The sequence below is a fragment of the Ursus arctos genome, unplaced genomic scaffold (genome assembly GCF_023065955.2).
Source record: "Ursus arctos isolate Adak ecotype North America unplaced genomic scaffold, UrsArc2.0 scaffold_3, whole genome shotgun sequence".
In the NCBI taxonomy this organism is placed as follows: Eukaryota; Metazoa; Chordata; class Mammalia; order Carnivora; family Ursidae; genus Ursus; species Ursus arctos.
Window position 1 is genome coordinate 81,502,614 of NW_026622985.1, and position 20,205 is coordinate 81,522,818.

A 20,205-nucleotide genomic window follows, 5' to 3' on the forward strand; every position below is an offset into this window, starting at 1 on the left:
GAGTCGGATGCTTAACCAACTAAGCCACGCAGGCACCCTATATGAAATAATTATTAAAATATACAATTAACAGTATCCTCAGAGTCGTATATTTTCTTTTTATTAAAGTGCTTGCTCATGAAAACACTATCTTTTCTTTATGTTAAAATTTGTTAAGTGCTTCAGTATTCTGCTTTTGTGATACTAAGAAATGTTTAATTTGTGGGTTTTTTAAAAAAGATTTATATTCAATGTTTTTCTCTTTTTTCTAACCAACAGCTAAATTTAGACGTTCTGCCTTATGTCACAAATGATCCTTGTTGTACAAAAAAAGTTTATATTTTGGGGGGCTATGGAGACTTCTTGTCCTTTAAGCCTTATTTACAAAGTTTTTCTCAATTGTTTTTTAATGTCCTTCATCTTAGCTTGCCAGCAATAAGCAAAAATAAAGCTGGGACTGTGTCAAAAAATTCACTGGCCCACATTCATCCTTTTTTTCAGCAGAGTTTACTCAATAGTGTTCCCCATTCAGCTACTGTGCCAGCCAGCCGAAACAGCTAGCTGTTGTCTGAAATGAAGAATAATTGGAAACATGGTTCCTGTTTCTTTTCCTGCAAGTAACAATTCATCCATTTAACATTCTTTTGGTGCTCTTAAATTCTGTGCTGGACAGCGTTGTGCTCACTGGTCAGTTGAGGCCAATCTGAGAAATGTTAACCTTCTATTCCCACCGCTGACCCTCCCACTGGGAAGTAGTGATGACCATCTGATGGCCTGGCACCTCCACCTAGAGTCAGTGACATGTGGCCCCAGCAGCTTTGTGTAGGTAAATGGACATCACGCTGGAAAATGCTGGGCTGGGAGAGAGAGTAGTAATTACAAAAGATAAAATTTCTAGCTATTATGATCCCAACTCTATAGATAAAGAAACAAAACCCAGGAAGGTTAAGTCATTTGCCCAAGGTCAACTCTGCCAGCAAGCTGTGGAACAGACTGTCTAGTTGCAGCACCTTTCTTCTGTACCCTGTACTACAATAGCTCTTGTCCTTTATGGCCAAGAACATGATTGGTTCTGTAAATATTCTATACACCTATAAAAAGGTTGCATGTTCTCTTTTCATAGCATAAATTTATTGTTTTTATACTTCTATACTCATTACACACATAAACTCATATTCATGCATGTGTAATAAGCTTATAAGTTATATTATAGTCTTCTGTATTCTTGCTTGTTTTTCATATTCTATCAAATTCTGAAAGAGCTGAATTAAAACCTGCTATAGTTGTCATTTTTGTCAAATTCTGCCTGTCTTTCTGGTAGGTTTTTTTTCTTCTTTTCTTTTTTAAAACTCTCTAGTGGTTTTGATTTTTTTAATTATTGTGCTATATTTTTTAGTGCATAATAGCTGACAATGATTATATTTTCTTCAAGTTTATATCTGTACCACAGGACATTGAGCTGACTACATATAAAATGATACCAAAATAATAGTGACTCAAATAAACAGAAATGTATTCTTCTCAAACATAAAAAATACCTCGTGGTAAAAAGTTGAGGGCTGGTATAGTGGCTCCATGGTCATCTGGAATGCAAGCTCCACTTGTCTTCCTGCTCTGCTATGTTTTAGTACGGCGTGCATTCTCCAAGTCTTGGTTGCAAAATGGCTTCTGCAGCTCCAGCCATCACATGTATATTCCAGTCATGGAGAAGGAAAAAGAAGGCAGAAAGGAGTAGCTTCCAGCTTAATTAGACATCTGTAGGCCCACCCACTAGCTTCTGCTTACAACTTACTGTCTACCCCAAATTGTAAAAGAGGATGGGAAAATTAATTTGTTTTTATCTGTACACATTGCTGTGTACAGATAAAATTAAATTGAGGTTTTGTTAGCAAGAGTGAAAGACGGATGGGCATGGACAGCATAGGCATCTAGCAATCTCTGCCACTGTGCCCTTATTCATTCCATCCTCTTATTCCTATTTAATATTTTTGGTTTTAAATTTGATACTAAGATTGTCACTCCTGGTTTTGGATTTGCCTGACATATATCTACCCAATCATTTATTCTCAAACTTTCTTTGTCACTTAATTTGAAGTGAATTTCTTTTTTTATATAATAATTTTTTATTATATTACATTAGTCACCATACAGTACATCCCTAGTTTTTGATGTAAAGTTCCATGATTCATTACTTGCGTATAACACCCAGTGCACCATGAAGTGAATTTCTTATACGTAGCTTAATTTTCTTTTTCAACCTAATCTGAAAGTTTGTCTTTTGAAAGGGAAATTCTACTCATTCAATTTTTATGGTAATAGATATATTTTTTTTTCTTTTTCTTTTTATTATTTATAATGCTTCATTGGTTTGTGGGCTTGTTTTTTTTTTTTCCTTTTTCCCCTTTCCTTAGACTTACTGGCTTGATCTTATTTTAAAGAGTTATTTCCCTCCCCTCTGTTAAGTTGAAAGTTTTCACACGAAGTGCTTAGTTCTCTTAAACAATTAAATGTTGTTGGTTTTTTTTTTTCTGACTGAATAACCCTATCCCTGTATCTCAGAGATTCACTGTGAATATACTAAGGAAGAAATGCAATTTATTTCTTCAAAAGTAGAGTAAGGTCATTGGCACCATGTAATAATTAAGGAAGTTTATTTTCCTCACTCCCTTCAACATCACACGTAGGCAGCAATGAACTCAAGCAGAGTTGGAAATGAGCCCTGTTTCGACTGAACACCACTCCTGTATGTAGCACTTTCCAGATTCCTTTCAGAGTCTAATTATTGAAGGAAAAAGAAAAGCTATTATCCTGGATTTGGAAAGTCCACATGGGACTGAATTATGATAAGTATTCATCCTTACATTTCTCTAACTCTTCACTGAATGCAAAACAAGTTCTCATGAGTGATAAAGCAAACAACAGTGAGTAAGACTGCTTGTGGTAAGACCTGCTATTCCCACTGCACTGGTTTTAAAAGAAGTCTTAAAACCTGTTACCATGGAAGGCTTGAGTTCTACAAAGTTTGCTATAGTTCTGTAAGGAACTTGCATATGAAATTTAGCTTTAGATTACTTGGTGAAAGTATTAAGCCTTTTTGGTGATACTTTTACCTTTTCATGAATACATTACTTCTAAAAGGAGCTTTTTTTTCTCTAGTCTGGCTTCAAATTATACCTTCTGCTTCATGCCACAGCAGTATACTTGTTCCCAAGAGCAAGTGAGGATCTTAAAATTAAGCGAATGGTAGAAGTGTTACCATCTAGGTAGGAATTTTGCTGTTTTATCATGGGGAACAATGTAAAAGAAGAAACCAAAGTTTTGTTAAAGCCATGTAACTTCTACCCAACTCCATCATTCTAATTTACTTCTTCATTTTAATTTTTTTAAAGATTTTATTTATTTATTTGACAGAGAGAGAGAGAGAGAACACAAGTAGGCAGAATGGTAGGCAAAGGGAGAGGGAGAAGCAGGCTCTCCTCCGAGCAGGGAGCCTGATGCGGGGCTCAATCCCAGAACCCTGGGATCATGATCTGAGCCAAAGGCAGATGCTTAACTGACTGAGCCACTCAGGCACCCCTAACTTATTTCTTTTAAAAAGTAATTATTATTTTAGATTCCGTAGGGTATGATTTGGCTATAAATTGGTATACATTCTGATGAATCTTAGCACAATAATTCCATACAGCAAACTATCTGTACTCTGCAAAAATCTTTACATATATCTAATAAATAACATATTACATATAAGAAACGCTCAGCTTTGAAACATTTGGGTAGTATTTGTCTTGGGACTCTCTTTCTCTTTAGGATCAAGAATGGAGTGACCCCTCATTCTGTCACTCGCTATTATATCATTGGGGCAAAGGGACAAAGACTCGGTTCTATTGTTGGAAGTGACTCTTTTCCCATTATCACTATTTTTTTTAAGAGTGTGTTTATTTATTTATTTATTTGACAGACAGAGCACATGCAGGGGGAGCAGCAGGCAGAGGCAGAGGGAGAAGCAGTCTCCCCACTGAGCAGGGAGCCTGATGTGGGGCTCGATCCCAGGACCCTGGAATCATGACCTGAGCTGAAGGCAGACGCCCAACCGACCGAGCCTGCCAGGCACCCCCATTATCACTATTTTCCTGCAATATTTTAGTCAAAAGGAACGAGACACTATGTCACAGGTAGAGAATAATTAATAGATTAATAAATTTAAAATGTCTTACCTCCTCAACTCGTTCAGTATTTTTCCTCTAGCATGGACTATGTAAGGAGCTGGTCCTACTTCAGCCTCAGGAGAAGGGAGAGAGATACGAGAATGAGAAAGAAGAGTGGTTGACGAAAATACAATTATTTTAGGAAACTACAGATACATAAACATGTTATGAGATTTGAATGTTAAAATTTATCAGCATGTCATGTGAGTTTCATTTTATCGGCTCCTAATATTGATTAAAAATGAGAATTCACAAGATTGGCCATATGTTGAAGCTGGATGACAGGTCCATAAGGATGGGTTCATTTTTACTATTCTTCTACCTTTGGGTATGTTTGAAACTTTCCGTAATAAGTTTTAAAAAGAGAAGAAATAAGGCTTCGAAAAACTGTTCTGAATCGGTTAATTCTGAAACACAGATTCCTCTTTTTATGCCCCATAAAAAGGGCATCATAATTATGCTCATTAATGGAGTTCACAATTGGTTTGGATTCAGTATATCGACAGAATTCTTCCACCCCGTGTATTATTCCTACAATGGATACTCTGTGATCGAACTTGGAAAACAATAGGCTCATCCAGCTCTCATGAGCTAAGTGAGAAGAAAAAAATCCTGTGACTAAATTTTATATCTTACAGAAGCATTTGAGGAATAGGAGAGTTTTCTAATGGATTGTATAGAATTCTGTTACTACAGAGAGACTGCCTTCTTTGCTAAGAACAAGTAGAAAATAAAGACTATAAATAAATGAACCATTCTAAAAGTCTGTTTCATAGTGTTATCTCTTTGTAAACTCTCTCATATAAGCTGCCGCTTCTTCATTTTCTTCCCAGCTGGCCTGGGCTTGGGGCAATGATCTGCCATTCTCATGTATTAAGTAAGTGCTAGAATATAGAAATATACGTAATCCTTGCCTAGGGTACAGTTTGAGTGGGCAGATGCGACAGAAGAAAGGCTCTAGAACTCTAGTGGGGTACAAATGCGTTGGTCTCCAGGAGGCCTGTGTGATAGATGTGACCACGGCATGCTTGGTGACTTTTCTCGTTGGTTTGCTTAGATTTCAACCCAACTTTAACGATAGGGTGAAATGCAGCCTACACAGTATCGGGAAGATGTGAAGCGGCTTTGCCACTCAGATAAAATTAAATGCTGAGAAACAAAACCCCTAAAGAACTGGATATGGGGAAGAAGGGGAGACAGTATTTTATCATTACAAATCAACCAGTATTTAGTAAATGCCTCTTCTGATGATTTCTCACACTTTAAAGGTAGGAAATCTTGGTATACAAAACACCTTCACCTACATTATCTTACCTGATCCTCCCAACCAACCAGTGAGGTAAGTGGGGCACTCTTAAGATAAAGAAATCGCATCTCAGAAATGTAGTGCTTCCTGAAGGTCTTATACCCGCTAGATGGGGCAGGGGGCACAGAAACCACCCAGGTCTCACAGACACCGTCCTGTGGTCATTCCCTGTTGACCACCCAGTGTTATGCTTCTCTAGCCTGTGTTTGGTCCTGTGGGGAATTGAAAAGAAGTAAAGCCATGATCCCTGCCCTCGGCGAGTTTATGATCTAGATGGGAAAATGTAAGCTTTACATAAGAAAGCAAGCAGAGAATTATTAAGCATTAAACTGTATGAAATGGGTTACAACTACAATAACATTTGGGTTATTTTAATTGGAAAATAAGGTGTGGTAAATCCTACCCAAGCACTGAAACATGCATTTTCAGGTGCCCAGGAACACTGCTCAACTGAATGTTTCTCAAGTCTTCCAGCCAGGCAATACGTGCTTTCCTGGAGGAGTCCCATGATTGATTCTTGACTGGGAGGAAAGCCTGTAGGGGAGAAAGGCGAAGACAGTATCTTTTCAGACACTCTCCTGTACTTGCAGGTACAATCTTGCACAGCTCCCCCGTGACACATGGTTGCTTGCAAGAGCCGATTCTTAAATTGCTCAATTCTTATTAGCCTCCGTTGAGCCTCCAATGAGAACTGGAAGCTTGTGGTGGAAGCTTGGCCCTGGCACATCTTCGTTAGATCCTCTAGGCCATCAGTGGAGGCTACAAAGCAAAGTGGCTCTTTGCCTCTTCCAATTTACCTAATTGCAAAGGGAGAAAAGTGGAAGAGTCAAAAATTTTTAAGAAAACTGCCTAGAGGCAGAAGAATGGGCACATTTGTTCTACCCTCAGAGGAACCATGGACTTCAAAGGTCTGCAGAGAATCTGTGAGCACTTTTATTTCCTGACATTCTAATGCTCAAACCTAAAACTTTCCAAACCCATTTTTGTTTCAGAAGCAAAATTCTACTGGAAATACCTGTTCTTTCTTTTTCAGCAGAGGAAACCTGTCCTCAAAGACAGCTGCAGGCCAGTCACTGTCTGTGTCTCCCCCACTGAGTGGCATATTCCCTGGGAGGCTCCGTGGAGACTTCCAAAGCCATCAATGAGTGTCTGGTAGCAATCATTTAAAATAATGCACATGGTTACGCAGGCTTACCGGCACTATGGTCACTCCTGTGTCGTTTTCCTCCAAGTGCTGATTTGCTTACGTGTCCTTTGGAGTAGGCCAGCATGGATGGATCTCCTGTTCAATACAGCAGTCACATGGCAGAGCAGTGCTGGCATCATTCCTCAGGCTTTGATGTCTGCCCACCTGAGAGGAGGAGAGGGCGTGGGAGAAATCAACTTGGAGTGGGAATGCAACCGTAACGTGCTGTGCGCAAATGTGAGGGTACGCTTTGGAGGTACGGTCAACGTTTCCAACAACACTGAGCACTGGAGAGCAAATGTGAACACATGCTGTTTGACTCCGAAGCCCAAGCACAGAACGGCTACCGCTGGACCACCCCTGCCCTCAAAGAGGCAGCCATTGAATTATTTTTTTCAGGAGTGGTGTGGCTTTTTGCTGAATCATTCAGGTCGAGTCATTCAGTCACCCAGTGGTTATGAAAATGGATTCTAGAAGCCGCATGACCTTATAGGCACATTAGTTAAAAACTCTCTGTGCCTTCGAGTCCCCATGTTAGAACCTTGCCCAGCACATATTATGCACTGTCTAAGCATCTGCTGTTTTCATATATTTGGTCTTCTAATAATAACATAAAACCTTTGCTCTGGACACTGCTACGTGTTGAGATGTAAAACCAAATACGATACAGTATGTGCCCTCAGTGGGCTTACGCTCGACATTAGGGCCTTGGGTTTTATTTCTCTTCTGTGCCTAGCACACCAGGGGTACTCAATCAGTGTGTATGAATGTTTGATTGGATTGGGGAAATGGGCAAGGATCCCAGTAATTTCGGTTACGTGACTATGTTTAACAGTGCCTGCCCCAGAGGTGGAACCTGGCACCATACAGGCATTATTAGCCATTTTAATTACTAACTTGGTAGAATAAATGCTGAGACTTTGTGCGTGGACTGGAGGTTGAGGGCGAGGCGGTGGAGGTGCACTCAGGGAAGTCTTCCAAGAGGCAGTACCGTTGGGCTTCGTTTTGCTCAGTGAGTGGGTGTCAGCCAGCCAGAGAAGAGGGCTAAGTGTGTTCTAGGCAGAAGGAACATTGTGTGCAGAACTAGAGAGCCGTGAAATAGCACAATACATTCAGGGAACTCCGAGTAGGCAAGTACGACCAGAGTCCCAGCCTCGTGGTGACATACAGCGTGCGTCTGTTAAACGAGTATTGGAGATGAGAGGCTGGGAAATGAAACAAAACAAATGAGACATCGCTTGTGTCACCCTGGCCTTTCACATTGACTACATAACCAGTCCCCGACTAAGTGGCTGGTGAATTGTACGTTGTTCGGTATTGTACTTGCCTTAGTACAAATGCTGTTAGTCTCCACACAGCACTGCTCGGTAGTCAGCCGCTTCTTGTCTTCTAATTGAGGAAGTGAATTGACTTCGTTTATCTGTTTTTCCAAAGTGATTGAGCTGAATTAACAACAAAGTTGATGGGATCGTGGTGTAGATGAAGTTGGTTTTGCACAGTAACAAAGATTCTCTAGATCAAGGGTTAGCAAACTATGGCCTCAGGGCCAAATCCTATCCACCGCTTGCTTTTGTAATTAAGTTTTTTTTGGAATGCAGCCATGCCCATTTGTTTACATGTAGTCTACAGCCACTTTAGCACCATTTAACAGCGGCATTGTGACAGAGACTATATGGCCTGCACGGTGTAAAACATTTACTAGCTGGCTCTTTGCAGAAAACATTTGCCAATCTTGCCCTAGGATCATCTCTTCTAATCGGATGTTAAGGAGAAATCAGCTAATATTTAAGACAGAAGATGGAGTTGGTTTAGAACCAGCACAGCAAACAATAGGTTATTAAATTTTTAAAATTCTCTTCCAAGAAGAGAGAGCATTACAAATATGTTAGCCATAAAGAGTTCAATAAATATGTACACATGAATAAACATAGATTCTGTGATTGGCCTTCAGATTTGACTCTGAGTTCCTGGCAGTGAGGGGGTAAAAAAATAAAAGAAGGGAATTGGACACCTTTATCAGTTACCTATGGCTTCCTAACAAACCACTTGAACATGTAGTGGTTTAAAACAGCGACCATGTACTATTTCTCATGAGACTGTGAGTGGGTTGAGTGTTTTTGCTGATCCAGCCTGGGCCCAGCTGATCTTGGTGGGCTTGCTTATGCCTTTGTGGTCAGCTGATATGTGAGCTCTGGGCTGGCTGGTCTGGTATGGCCTCAGCTAGGACGGTTCATCTCTACTCCACATGATCTCTCATCCCCCAGCAGGTTAGCTTGGGCTTAGGCAAGTAACCTTGGTGGGTTCCAAGAAAGAAAATGGAAGCACACCCTTGAGGCTTTAGGCTTGTTGCATTCTAGTGGCCAAAGCAAGTCAAAGTCCAGCCTAAATCGAAGGAGCCGGGGAATAGACTCTAACACTTAGTGCGAATTGCTGAAAAATCACATTGCCAGGGAGAGGAGGGAGAGGATTGGGGCCATGATTGAAATCAATCAAACAGCATCTAGACCAGCATATATTCCAACATAATAATTTTTTAAAGTCACTTCTGTGGTCTAAAGTGGAAAAGAATAGTCATCATACATTTATTCAGCCCCACCCACAGGTATGAATCATCAGTGTCTTCGACAAAGGGGACCGATATCTTCTAGTTAATGACAGATGCAGAGGAGAAGTGGAAAGAAGCCTGTCAGAAGTATGGTACATATCATATGAGACCCAGACCCATATTAACATGCCACTTGACAAATTTCACCAGGGAATCAGACTCCATTTTAATGGATTAACGGAGTAAGCAAAATCATTATTAGAGAAGTAGCCAATAACTAAACTAAACATTAGCTTTTGAGACTAAACCTGAAACAGACCTACAATATTCCAGCTGACCGTTCCCATTGCAGTCCACTTCTGCTTTAGGTTGGCATTAAAATTGGTCACTGTATTCAAAGACGACATTGCTATCTATGGATACCAGTGTGATCAAAAATACAGGTAGGGAATAAGTATTCTTTTTTTTAAAACTCACTAACCATGTGACACTTTTTTTTTTTTTAATTGCTGGACTATCTTCATTACTACCAAACTTGCCTCAATAAATCATAAGCATAAGTAGCAACAGTGGATGTCAGAAATCCTCCTTAACTGTTATTTTCCTGGTACCATGGGTTGTCAGTAAGAAGAGAGCAAACCTAGGTAGCTCTTGCTCCTTACTGTCATTCAGAATCCCCTAAAAATCAAAACAAGCAAATGACTAAAGACAAAATCAAAATTGCCAAACAAGCCACCCAGACAAGCCACACAACCTAGGTTTGAGAACATTCTTCCTGGCCTAGAGCCAGTCAGGATGTTTGGCCTTGTTCTCAAGAAGCCGATGGCTTTACACGTGGTCTTGCGTGGAATTGCCACCATCAGACTTCTGTGGTAGCGGCAGCAGGACACGGGGAGGAACAGAACCGGGATTTAAGGAACTATTGGATGGCTGTTAACTCAGACATCGAGATCAGCTGTGAATGGAAATGCATGTCAATTTAGATAGAGGGAAAAGGAACTGGAGTGTTATTATCAAAGAGGTGGAGAGGAGCCCTTCAGGATGTTTTCAGATGACTCGTTTTGGGGAGGGTTTGGGGGAAGTAGAGCTGTCTCAAGAAGAACAAATGAAGCTTCCAAAATTTGGATTCAGGAAATCAGAAGTTAACCTTGGGCGGATCCCATTAAGGTTAAATGATATAACATATATAAACTAGCTGGCAGAGTACTTAGGAGGGCAGACCTCGATAAATGTTGGGTTTTTTCCTCTCTTTGCATCTCCCACCCACCTTAGGGATTTCTTAAAAAAACAAAAGACCTGCCAGCCAGCTGTCATTGGAAAGATGTCAGATGCGATAAGCTGCTGATAGGTGGTAACGATCAACGAAATTCACACTCAGGTGGATGGAGCCGGGCATGTCACCTCTCCCGCCCCTCTCCTTATCACAGCTTGGAGGCAGCACAAAGACATTCCTTCCTTCCTGCAGAGGAAGTGTGTGCGTTCTCTCAGACCTACCTTGGCATTCCTTGATGTCTTAGAGAAGCAGATGACCCTGGCTGAGCAAGACAGTCAGCAGAACAGCAGCCCTTGATGCTGCAATTGGAAATTTCCATTCTTTGCTTGCAGCTCTGAAAAAAAAAAAAAAAAAAATCTAAAGAGCCCAGTAGCTGGGAAATTTCCACGATGGAAAATTTTAACATATTCTTTAGCTCTAAACTATGCAGGTTTATGGAGACTATTTTTTTTTCTTTTGGTAATTTCCTTCTTTAACAATAATTTATGAACATGGTAACACTCCAGCTGTGGGAATAAGGAGGGCAAGATGACTTGCAGGAGAATGGGTATGGTTGGCTAGTTGTAGGCTGGGCTATATACACATTTGACCACCCGAACCATAGAAATGCAGATCAGTACAAGCCCCACGGGTTGGGAACTCATCCAAAATAGAGACAGTTTGCTCTGGAGCACTACAGAGAAATCTGTGTAGAGACTGGAAGTGGAAAGTGGATGGATACAACTTTGGAACAGGAGATGGTGAGTTCTATAGCTGCAAAAAGAATCTCAGGCAAATTCCTTAGACCACGGCTTCTTAAACGTAAACATGCATATAAACCTGGGAATCTTGTTAAGATGCAGATTCTGATTTGGTAGCTCTGGGGTGGGGCCTGAGACTCTGTGTTTCTAACAGGCTCCCAGGTGATGCTGATGCTGCCCTTCTGAGGACCACACTGTGAGTAACCAGACCATAAACAAACCTCATCACTCCGAGGTCAGCTTGCCTTCCACAGCAAAACACAGCCAAAGGGCAGCCAGAGGTGAGCTCCCTTGGGGTCGTTTTCTTAGGTTACAAAGCTAAGGTCTAAGAGTAGAACTGAATGCCTTCTGGAAAGATGCTTCATGCAAGTCTGAATAAAATGGATCTTTTGAAATGTCGGGATGCAAACAGTTACCAGAAGGCTGCCTACTCACAGGCTGGAGTTGGTGGTTTCTAGAATGCAACGCCTTTCCAGAGAAACCCCTATAACAAACAAGGTGGTGAGGATTCCTATGCTGGTCCCGTTGCCTCAGTGATTCCCTAGCGTTGTGGCATGTGGGGTGAAACACCAGTGGACTAGCTCCAATTATTGAAGGAAGACTGTTGACCAGAGTGGTGTAAAGGGGAAAAGGAATCTGGGAAATAAATTACTTCCATCTCAGCCAGAATAATTGGTTCACGTTTACTGAAATAAAATAGAAATAGGAAAAATTTCCATTTTCTTAACAGCTAGCTCACCTCTCTGCTACCTATTTTACTGATAGAGAGTGGAAGAGAGATAAAAATCGGTGGCATCTTTATTCCTAGTGCTACCTCCAATTGATCTGTAACGTATCTGTTATGTGTATCTTTAAAGCAACATTTGTCCTATTTTTTGTTTTCCATTCAATTGAACGTTGAATGGATTATTACTACGTTTTGAATTAAAGTATACAGAGGAACATATGGGAAAAAAGGAGGAGGGAGATTCCCAGCATGAAAATGTGATGCTGAAATCAGAGTATAATAAGCATTGAATGAATTTGATAATACAAGTATTAAAATATATATTAAAAGTAATTAACCATTCTAGTATCCTAGCATCTACATAATATTTAGAAATTGTAAATGGCTTACATTTGGATTATTAAGGAATTTGGACTTCTAGAGATTGGTTGACATCTTTTCTTTCAAAAATCTTCACTGGGGGGTTAAGGCATAATTTGGCATTGAAATAAACTTCCTCATACTTTAAACACAAGAGATCAGTTTTGGGTTCTTCTTACTATAGGTCTCAATGAGCAGTTATCCATCTGAGAACCGTCTTACAACCTATAGCCAATCAAATAGAATTTGATTGACTTACAATCACATCTATTTAGTAATAAACCTAAAATTAAGCATAATTGAGCACTTTCAACAGGTGAGGCATTTCATCTTTATGAAAAGCTTATAAGATAGGTACCATTATTATAAAGATGAGAGAATGGGATATAGAGCGCTTAAAGGAACTTCCTGAGATCCATATATTATGGCCAAGCAGGGAAAATCCTCCTCTGGCCAGCCCAGTCACTTACTCTAGTGCTTTCTCCAAATATCACAGCTACATCTCAGCTTCATTCCCCTTATCACAGACAGATGGATAGACACTCCTTCTCGAGTTTAACAACTTCACAGAGCTTGATTCAAATACTGAATGTGTTGTTAGTTGCTTACAGCTGCTATTTCTCTAGCAGTGCAGTAAGTCCAGGCAAACTCTTTTGAAGAGCTCATTAAAACTGCTAAAATAAAGTCTTAGAAGCAGGTGCATTCATTAGCTGCAATGCAGACGATTATGTTAATATCGCATTCAGGTGACAAATTTAAAGCCATCAAAATCATGGAGGATAAAAGGATTTTCAAAGCTAAAGTTAACTTCTTCCTTCGTAGGGCTCTTTGCTCTGTTAAGCACGTGACTGCCTTTGCAGCTGTCAACACGGGGACCTCCAGTGTTACCTCACAAAAATAAAGCCATGTTTGCAGTATCATATTTCCTTTACGATTTCTTGGGTCTGTATTCGGGAAAAGAAAGGTGAGGAATTGACTACAACCCTAGTGCTATTTTCTAAATAGGGAACTTGGCACCTAGTTTATAATCTACGGTCAGATTAAGCCCAAGGGTAGAGACGCATTAAAGAAGATGGTTAAAAATACGTAGACATTGGGGTGCCTGGGTAGCGCAGTCGTTAAAGCGTCTGCCTTCGGCTCAGGGCGTGATCCCGGCGTACCGGGATCGAGTCCCACATCGGGCTCCTCTGCTATGAGCCTGCTTCTTCCTCTCCCACTCCCCCTGCTGTGTTCCCTCTCTCGCTGGCTGTCTCTCTGTCACATAAATAAATAAAATCTTTAAAAAAAAAAAAAAAAAATACGTAGACATTGATTCCAGGTTTGGATCAGATGGACTAACAGCTCTTCCATTTTGCCTTCTCTTTTCCCCTCAAAGAGCATCGAGCATGAAATCCATATGTGACGATACGTATGTACTTAGGAGGTGATACACCACAATGTAAATAATAGTTACTCCAGGATGATTTTTATTTTCTTTATGTGTGTATTTTTATATTCTCAAACTTTCTACAATGAATATGTATTATTGTATAAAGTTAAAATTTGTTAAAAAAAAAAAAAAAGACTTAACAGAGCAATTCAACACATTCAGTTGTTTCGCCTATAAAATTGGGTTACTATGTAATCACCCAGTGTATGGGAGCTGGATGAGATGTTTCCCCAAAGTTCTTTCTTCTCAAATCTAGGAGATCTGTGGAAACACTGATCCTTCCTTTCAGATGAAAATATAAGGAAGTAAGGGCTTGGTATCCACCATTTATTAAAAAAAATTATGAACATGCTTAAAGATTTTTGCATCATTCCTCAGCACCTCAATCAAGTGGGCAAACATCAAAGTGAATCCATCTGCCACCTGATAAGGGAAAGACTGAGCAATGTTTTAAGGACAGATTAACTTTATTTTTAATTTTCTTAGCTATATATTCTGGGAAGCCTTTGTAAGCTAATGCTTGACACATTCTTTTTTTTTTCCAAATGGTGTACTACAATAACTGCATTACTGATTACAAAATACAAATAATGAAGCTGCTATAGATCTGAACCCATCTACTGATAGAGCATGTTTACCTTGTGTGTGTGTGTGTGTGTGTGTTTGGCTAAATAGCTTGAAATTAAACTGAACATCTGCTGGTACAATGTAATAGTCCTATTTTTGCCTTCTATCGTCTTCAACTCTTTTTCTACCTATCCCTTGTACTTTCTTTTTTTCCTACACAATTCAAAAGACCATTGACCCCATTTAAAATGAAAAGCAATATAGAAAACAGGAAAGATCTCCTTGGGATGGGGATGAGTAAGCATATACGGTACTTCTGCATACAGGCATGCACACATGCCCCTTTCGTGGTCAAGAATGGCCTACCCAAAGCACTGCTCCAACCTGCTGTAAGTCTCATTGGTTGGGACCTAGAGTGTGGGCAATTCCTTCCACTGCTGGACAGCTCCAGCTCTCCTAGCAATACTCTCCCACCCATTCCATTTCCTCACAGAAGCTGTGGGTTCAAGGCAAAGTGAGCAAGGTGGCCAGAAAACACACCTATTCTTCTGATATGGAGCATTACCACCATCAAATTAGAAGGTAAACTTCAGAGCACAGAATTTAAAGGTGAAAGGAACTTGAGAGGTCACATTAGTCAAGTTTTCTTTTACTGTCTTTTCTAAAGCATACCTGATAGTCATCCAGTTTGACCTTGAAATTTTCTAGGGGCGCCTGGGTGGTGCAGTCGTTAAGCATCTGCCTTCAGCTCAGGGCGTGATCCCGGCGTTCTGGGATCGAGCCCCACATCAGGCTCCTCTGCTGGGAGCCTGCTTCTTCCTCTCCCACTCCCCCTGCTTGTGTTCCCTCTCTCGCTGGCTGTCTCTGTCAAGTAAATGAATAAAATCTTAAAAAAAAAAAAAAAGAAATTTTCCAATGACAAAAAATGTCCTACTTTTTTTCTCTTATATACTGATAGATGGGTAGATAGAGCACAAACAGCATTACACCACAGTGGGAAAAAAAAGTTATTCCTAATCTGTTACCCTTTAAAAAATCAACTATTTTTGAATTTCTGTTACTGATCCAGGACCCCCCTCCCAGTCTCAAGTAAATATAATCCTTTAGAATCCACGAGATATGTGAAGAGGCTGAACCATTTGACTTAAAGACATTTTGGAATTTTTATTAGTCCATAGTGTCCATCACACCATGAGAATCAGACCCTAAAAAGGAAAATTGTATCAAGAACTTGTAAGCCTCAATTCCACGGTATTTCCTAAGTCTCTCCCGAATCCATCCCTCTTTGTCACTCTGACACCTGTACAACAAAGGAAAATTTCTGAGATTATTTTATCCAGGGATCTTTCCAACATTCACAAATACCATCTCCACTGAGCAATGTGTTCCCAAGTTACCTAAATTATACATATGGCAGTATTCCTTTCAAAGGAAATTGAAGAGTTTAGCAGTATTATGAAACAACTAGATGTGACAACAGAAAGAACAAAAATAACAAAAGAAAATCTCTCAAAGATAGTGTGCCCTGCGGAAACAGGTTGATATCCTGCCTTTTCACGTTGGCTCTATGGGAGATTCTTTCAAGGTGAGTTTAAAATGAAAGTGGTATTTACCCAAAGAATACAAAAACACTAATTCAAAGGGATACATGCCCTCTCCACCCCCTGTTTATAGCAGCATTATTTACAATAGCCGAGATATGGAAGCAGCCCAATGTCCAAGAAGATGAGGTGTGTATGTGTGTGTGTGTGTATATATATATATATATATATATATATATGGCTGAATATTATTCAGCCATAAAAGGAATGAAATTTCACCATTTGTAACAACGTGGTTGGAGTTAGAGGGTATTATGCTAAGTGAAATAAGTCAGAGAAAGACAAATACCGTATAATTTCATTCATGTGTGGAATTTAAGAAACAAAACAAATGGGCAAAGGGAAAAGAGAAGAGAGACAGAGAGAGAGAGAGAGGGAGAGACAGAAATCAAGAAACAAACTCTTAACTATAGAGAACAAACTGAGGGTTACCAGAAGGGAGGTGAGTGAGGGGGTGGGTGAAATAGGTGCTGGGGATGGAGGGCACTTGTCCTGATGCGCACCAGGTGATGTGTGGATGTGCTGAATCACTACATTGTGCACCTGAAACTAATTTAACACTATACGTTAACCAGCTGGAATTAAAATAAAAACTTTGAAAATCAATTAATTAACAATTTGGTCCTAAAAAAATGAAAGTTGTATTGAGTTTGGAGAAGCAAATTCAGAAAATTAATTAGCTAACAGGATAGAAGATTGTGAACTACAATTTTGGCCAAATAAATAGAATAGAGAGACTTAAAAATGATTATTAATATTTTAATGAATTGTAAAAAAAAAAAAAACTATTGAAAAAATTCAAACAGCACAAAAGAATGTAAGGAAGAAAATAAAAAATACCCTCCCCACATTTCTCGCAGATCCAAAAGGGTTATATTTGCTTGAGACTGGGGGATCCTGGGTCAGTAACAGAAATTTAAGAATAGTTGATTTTTTAAAGGGTAGCAGATTAGGAAAACTTTTTTTTTTTTTTTTGCATTGTGGAGTAATGCTGTTTGTGCTCTATGTACACATCTATTACCCATCCGCCACCTAAAAATAACCTTCACAGATTTCATGGGAATATCATTCCAGACATGGAAATAAGAGATAGTGTAGAGTTTTAAAGAGATTTGCACTCAGGCAACGAAGGGTGGTCTTATCGATGATGGTCCAAAGAGACCCCAAACCAACCTTTTATAATAATGAAAAGTGATGAAAGGAAGTGAAAAGAAGTGAAGGGAAGGAAGAATCCTCAGTCCATAAGCAATTGTAAGAAGGTGAGCTCAGTAGAAATTAGCAGATATTTTTGTCTATATATCCATAATCTGACTCTTGATTCAGCTGCATGGGAGATACATTACAATAAGATAACATGTCCATATTATTTTCCAGTTTACAAATCAATGTTATACTGAGTCTCATGGCCATATCAAATACACAGGGTTGATATTTAGCTGGTACATATTAGTTTGGCCATTCCAGTTGTTTATGGCCAACTGTCCATTCTGCTTAATTGGACATCTATTTTGATTGGCCAGGGCCAGTGCTATGTCAGTTATTATATGTCAGATTAAGATCTATTTTCACCGGTGATGCTTCTTTTTCTGAGCATACTAAATATCCCCCTGAGCCAAAATTTATTCTTTTAATTTTCTAGCATTTGATGGTTTTAAAAAATGTGTCACTTTTAAACTTATTCATCCATTAGTAAACTTACCCCCATAAGATTCCTTCTCTTGCAGAGGTGAAATAATTTTTATTTGTTTCTTTATGCAAAGTATAGAGTTACATTCCTCCTCCCCCACCCCTAAACATACCTCATTAAAGTCACTTTTGGGGAAAAAGACCTAACTGGGAATTTTCAAACTTGAAGGAAATTTTGCTCCTTTTATGTTGCAAAAATCAAAGACATAGTGGTCTCCATTATCTCCATGTTAAATTCAGGGAACATTGATACTGATTACCCAAATGACAGATTATCCCTGTTATTTCTATTTAAAATTTTAATGGTAGCTCTCTCCTCCTACTTACATTTGACTAATGTTAATACAAAATTAGATGCCATTTCCTGACTTACTCACCAATTTACATTGAGAAGATGCAGGTCGAATAGGTGGAAGAAGAAAGCCAATATTTCCTTGGTAACCCACATAATCACAATTGAAGGTAATTGCTTAATCAAAAGTACAGATTTTCTGTGCAATAATAGCTCTGTTTATCTTATAAACACTAGAACATTAGATCACCTGATCATTTTTCCGGGAAAAAAAAGTGTAAATAAGTTAGAAAATTAAATCTTATTTTTCTATGGACATATTCTAATTTAAAGATATAGTTTCATTTTACTTGATCCTTAATTGGGAGTGGCACTTAACCATTCCCTTATTGTTGGCATCTTATGCATATCAAGCAACAGTTTTGCAAAGCCCATGCCTCTGCTACTTGTTTTTACTTTTGTTATATATGAGCAGCAGAACCCACATTTCTGTGTAAAGAAGTTAAGGCCATGCTTCAAAATACTTCTTCCATACCCTGGTTTCTCTTCAGATCGTATAAATCTTTTGTCTTTTACAAAATACTTCTTCCTCCTTCCCTAAATTCATTAAGTGGGCACCTTAGTTATTTGATGTTTGAAACGTCACACTTCCTTAACATTCACTAATTAGGCACATTAGAGACAGGACAAATTTGAATTAGTGACAATTTTGAATGCTATAATATTATTAAAAATTCATAGTTTTATCCCTTTAGGGTACAATACGCCACTCAAGCAGTCTATAGTAAAGTATTTCTAAGAAGCAAGGCTACTGCCAAGGCTGCTTTAAAGATAAGATCCTTCAGTATCGTGTACCATAAGCTTTAAGCAAATGAGTGTGGCAAGGTTATCTAAATATGCTCAATTCACACTCACTGAGCAGTAACTATATGCTTGGCATCAAGCTAGAAAATTTTTGTCCTCTTGAGTTAACAATTCATTCTAAATTATCACTTATTTTGCCTAGTGACACTTTATCTCATGCTTTGTTTAATACCTGTCTAAATGTACTCATTTATTCAAAAGATTTCTGACAGTTATAATGGGTTAGGCACAGGTGCAAATTCAAAATGACTGGGATGAAGGTCATTTACCATGAGCACCAACACCAGCGAATCAATCAATCAACCAACAAGCCCTTTGTTCTAGGTACTGTCACTAGTTAAGGGTTTCTCAACCTTGGCACTGATAACATTTCAGACCAGGTAATTCTCTGTTGTGGGGGGCTGCCCTGTGCATTGTAGAATGTTGAGAAGGCATCCTTTGCTTCTTTCCATTAGATGCCAGTAGCACCCCCACTTCTAGTTCTTTTTTTTTTTTTTAAGATTTTATTTATTTATTTGACAGAGATAGAGACAGCCAGCGAGAGAGGGAACACAAGCAGGGGGAGTGGGAGAGGAAGAAGCAGGCTCCCAGCAGAGGAGCCTGATGTGGGGCTCGATCCCACAATGCCGGGATCACGCCCTGAGACGAAGGCAGGCGCTTAACAGCTGTGCCACCCATGCGCCCCCCCCCCACTTCTAGTTCTGATCATTGGAAATGTCTCCAGATATTGCCACGTGTCCCTGAGTTGGGGTGATGGAAGCAAAATTGCCCCTGGCTGAGAACCACTGAGACTATGCACAACACACCTTCTTTACTAGAGTATCAAGACTTTGAAGGCAGAGACCCGATCTGATTCATCACTGTATCACCCCCTCCCCACCAGCTCGGTATAGTTTCTGGCACAGGAATGCTTCTCCCTGAACGCTCTGGAAAGAACAAAATATCTCTGGAGAAAGTACCTATATTATTGTCAGCCCTGCGCAGAGCATTTTGTAAACCCGGAAGATGAGTCAGGTAACCAGAGTAAATTCTAACAGATTTTTACGATTTGAATTATCACTCCCTATTCGGATTGTATATCCACTTGGCCAAAGGCCTACATTTGTATAGGGCTTTAATGTGTCTGAAGCGTATTTCACATAATGGCATTTGATCGCTTTGGCCACCTCTGTTTATAATTTAAGCTCCCAAATCCCAGAGCCATATTCTCAGACAAGAGTGGGAGGCATTTTGAGTTCAGTGGCATTGCCTTTGGTTATTAAAAGGAACTCTGAAGTTTGGCTTAATAACGTTAAATTTAAAGTTCAGGATTCTCTTTTGCCATGTTAGAAGTAGAACATCCAAAAGGCTCTCCAGTGAGCTAAGTGATTCTGGTTTACTCAGATTCCTGGAAATTGCCAGAGGGCTTTAAGGGAGGAGGGAAATAAAGAGTGAGGAAATTTTCC

General features: G+C 39.5%; 1 protein-coding gene and 1 long non-coding RNA gene across 13 annotated transcripts in view; one reads left to right on the plus strand and one right to left on the minus strand.

Annotated features, from left to right (window-relative positions):
* Nucleotides 1–10,844, minus strand: part of LOC130542114 (uncharacterized) — a 34,445-nt gene extending 23,601 nt beyond the window's left edge. The window contains exons 1-3 of the long non-coding RNA XR_008956444.1: nt 6,686–10,844; nt 5,499–6,024; nt 1,518–4,258 (exon numbers count right to left, since the gene is read on the minus strand). This is a non-coding gene — a long non-coding RNA (uncharacterized LOC130542114). The remainder of the gene's footprint in view (nt 1–1,517; nt 4,259–5,498; nt 6,025–6,685) is intronic.
* MKLN1 (muskelin 1) overlaps nt 1–20,205 on the plus strand; it is a 339,272-nt gene that overhangs the window by 47,115 nt on the left and 271,952 nt on the right. The window lies entirely within an intron of this gene.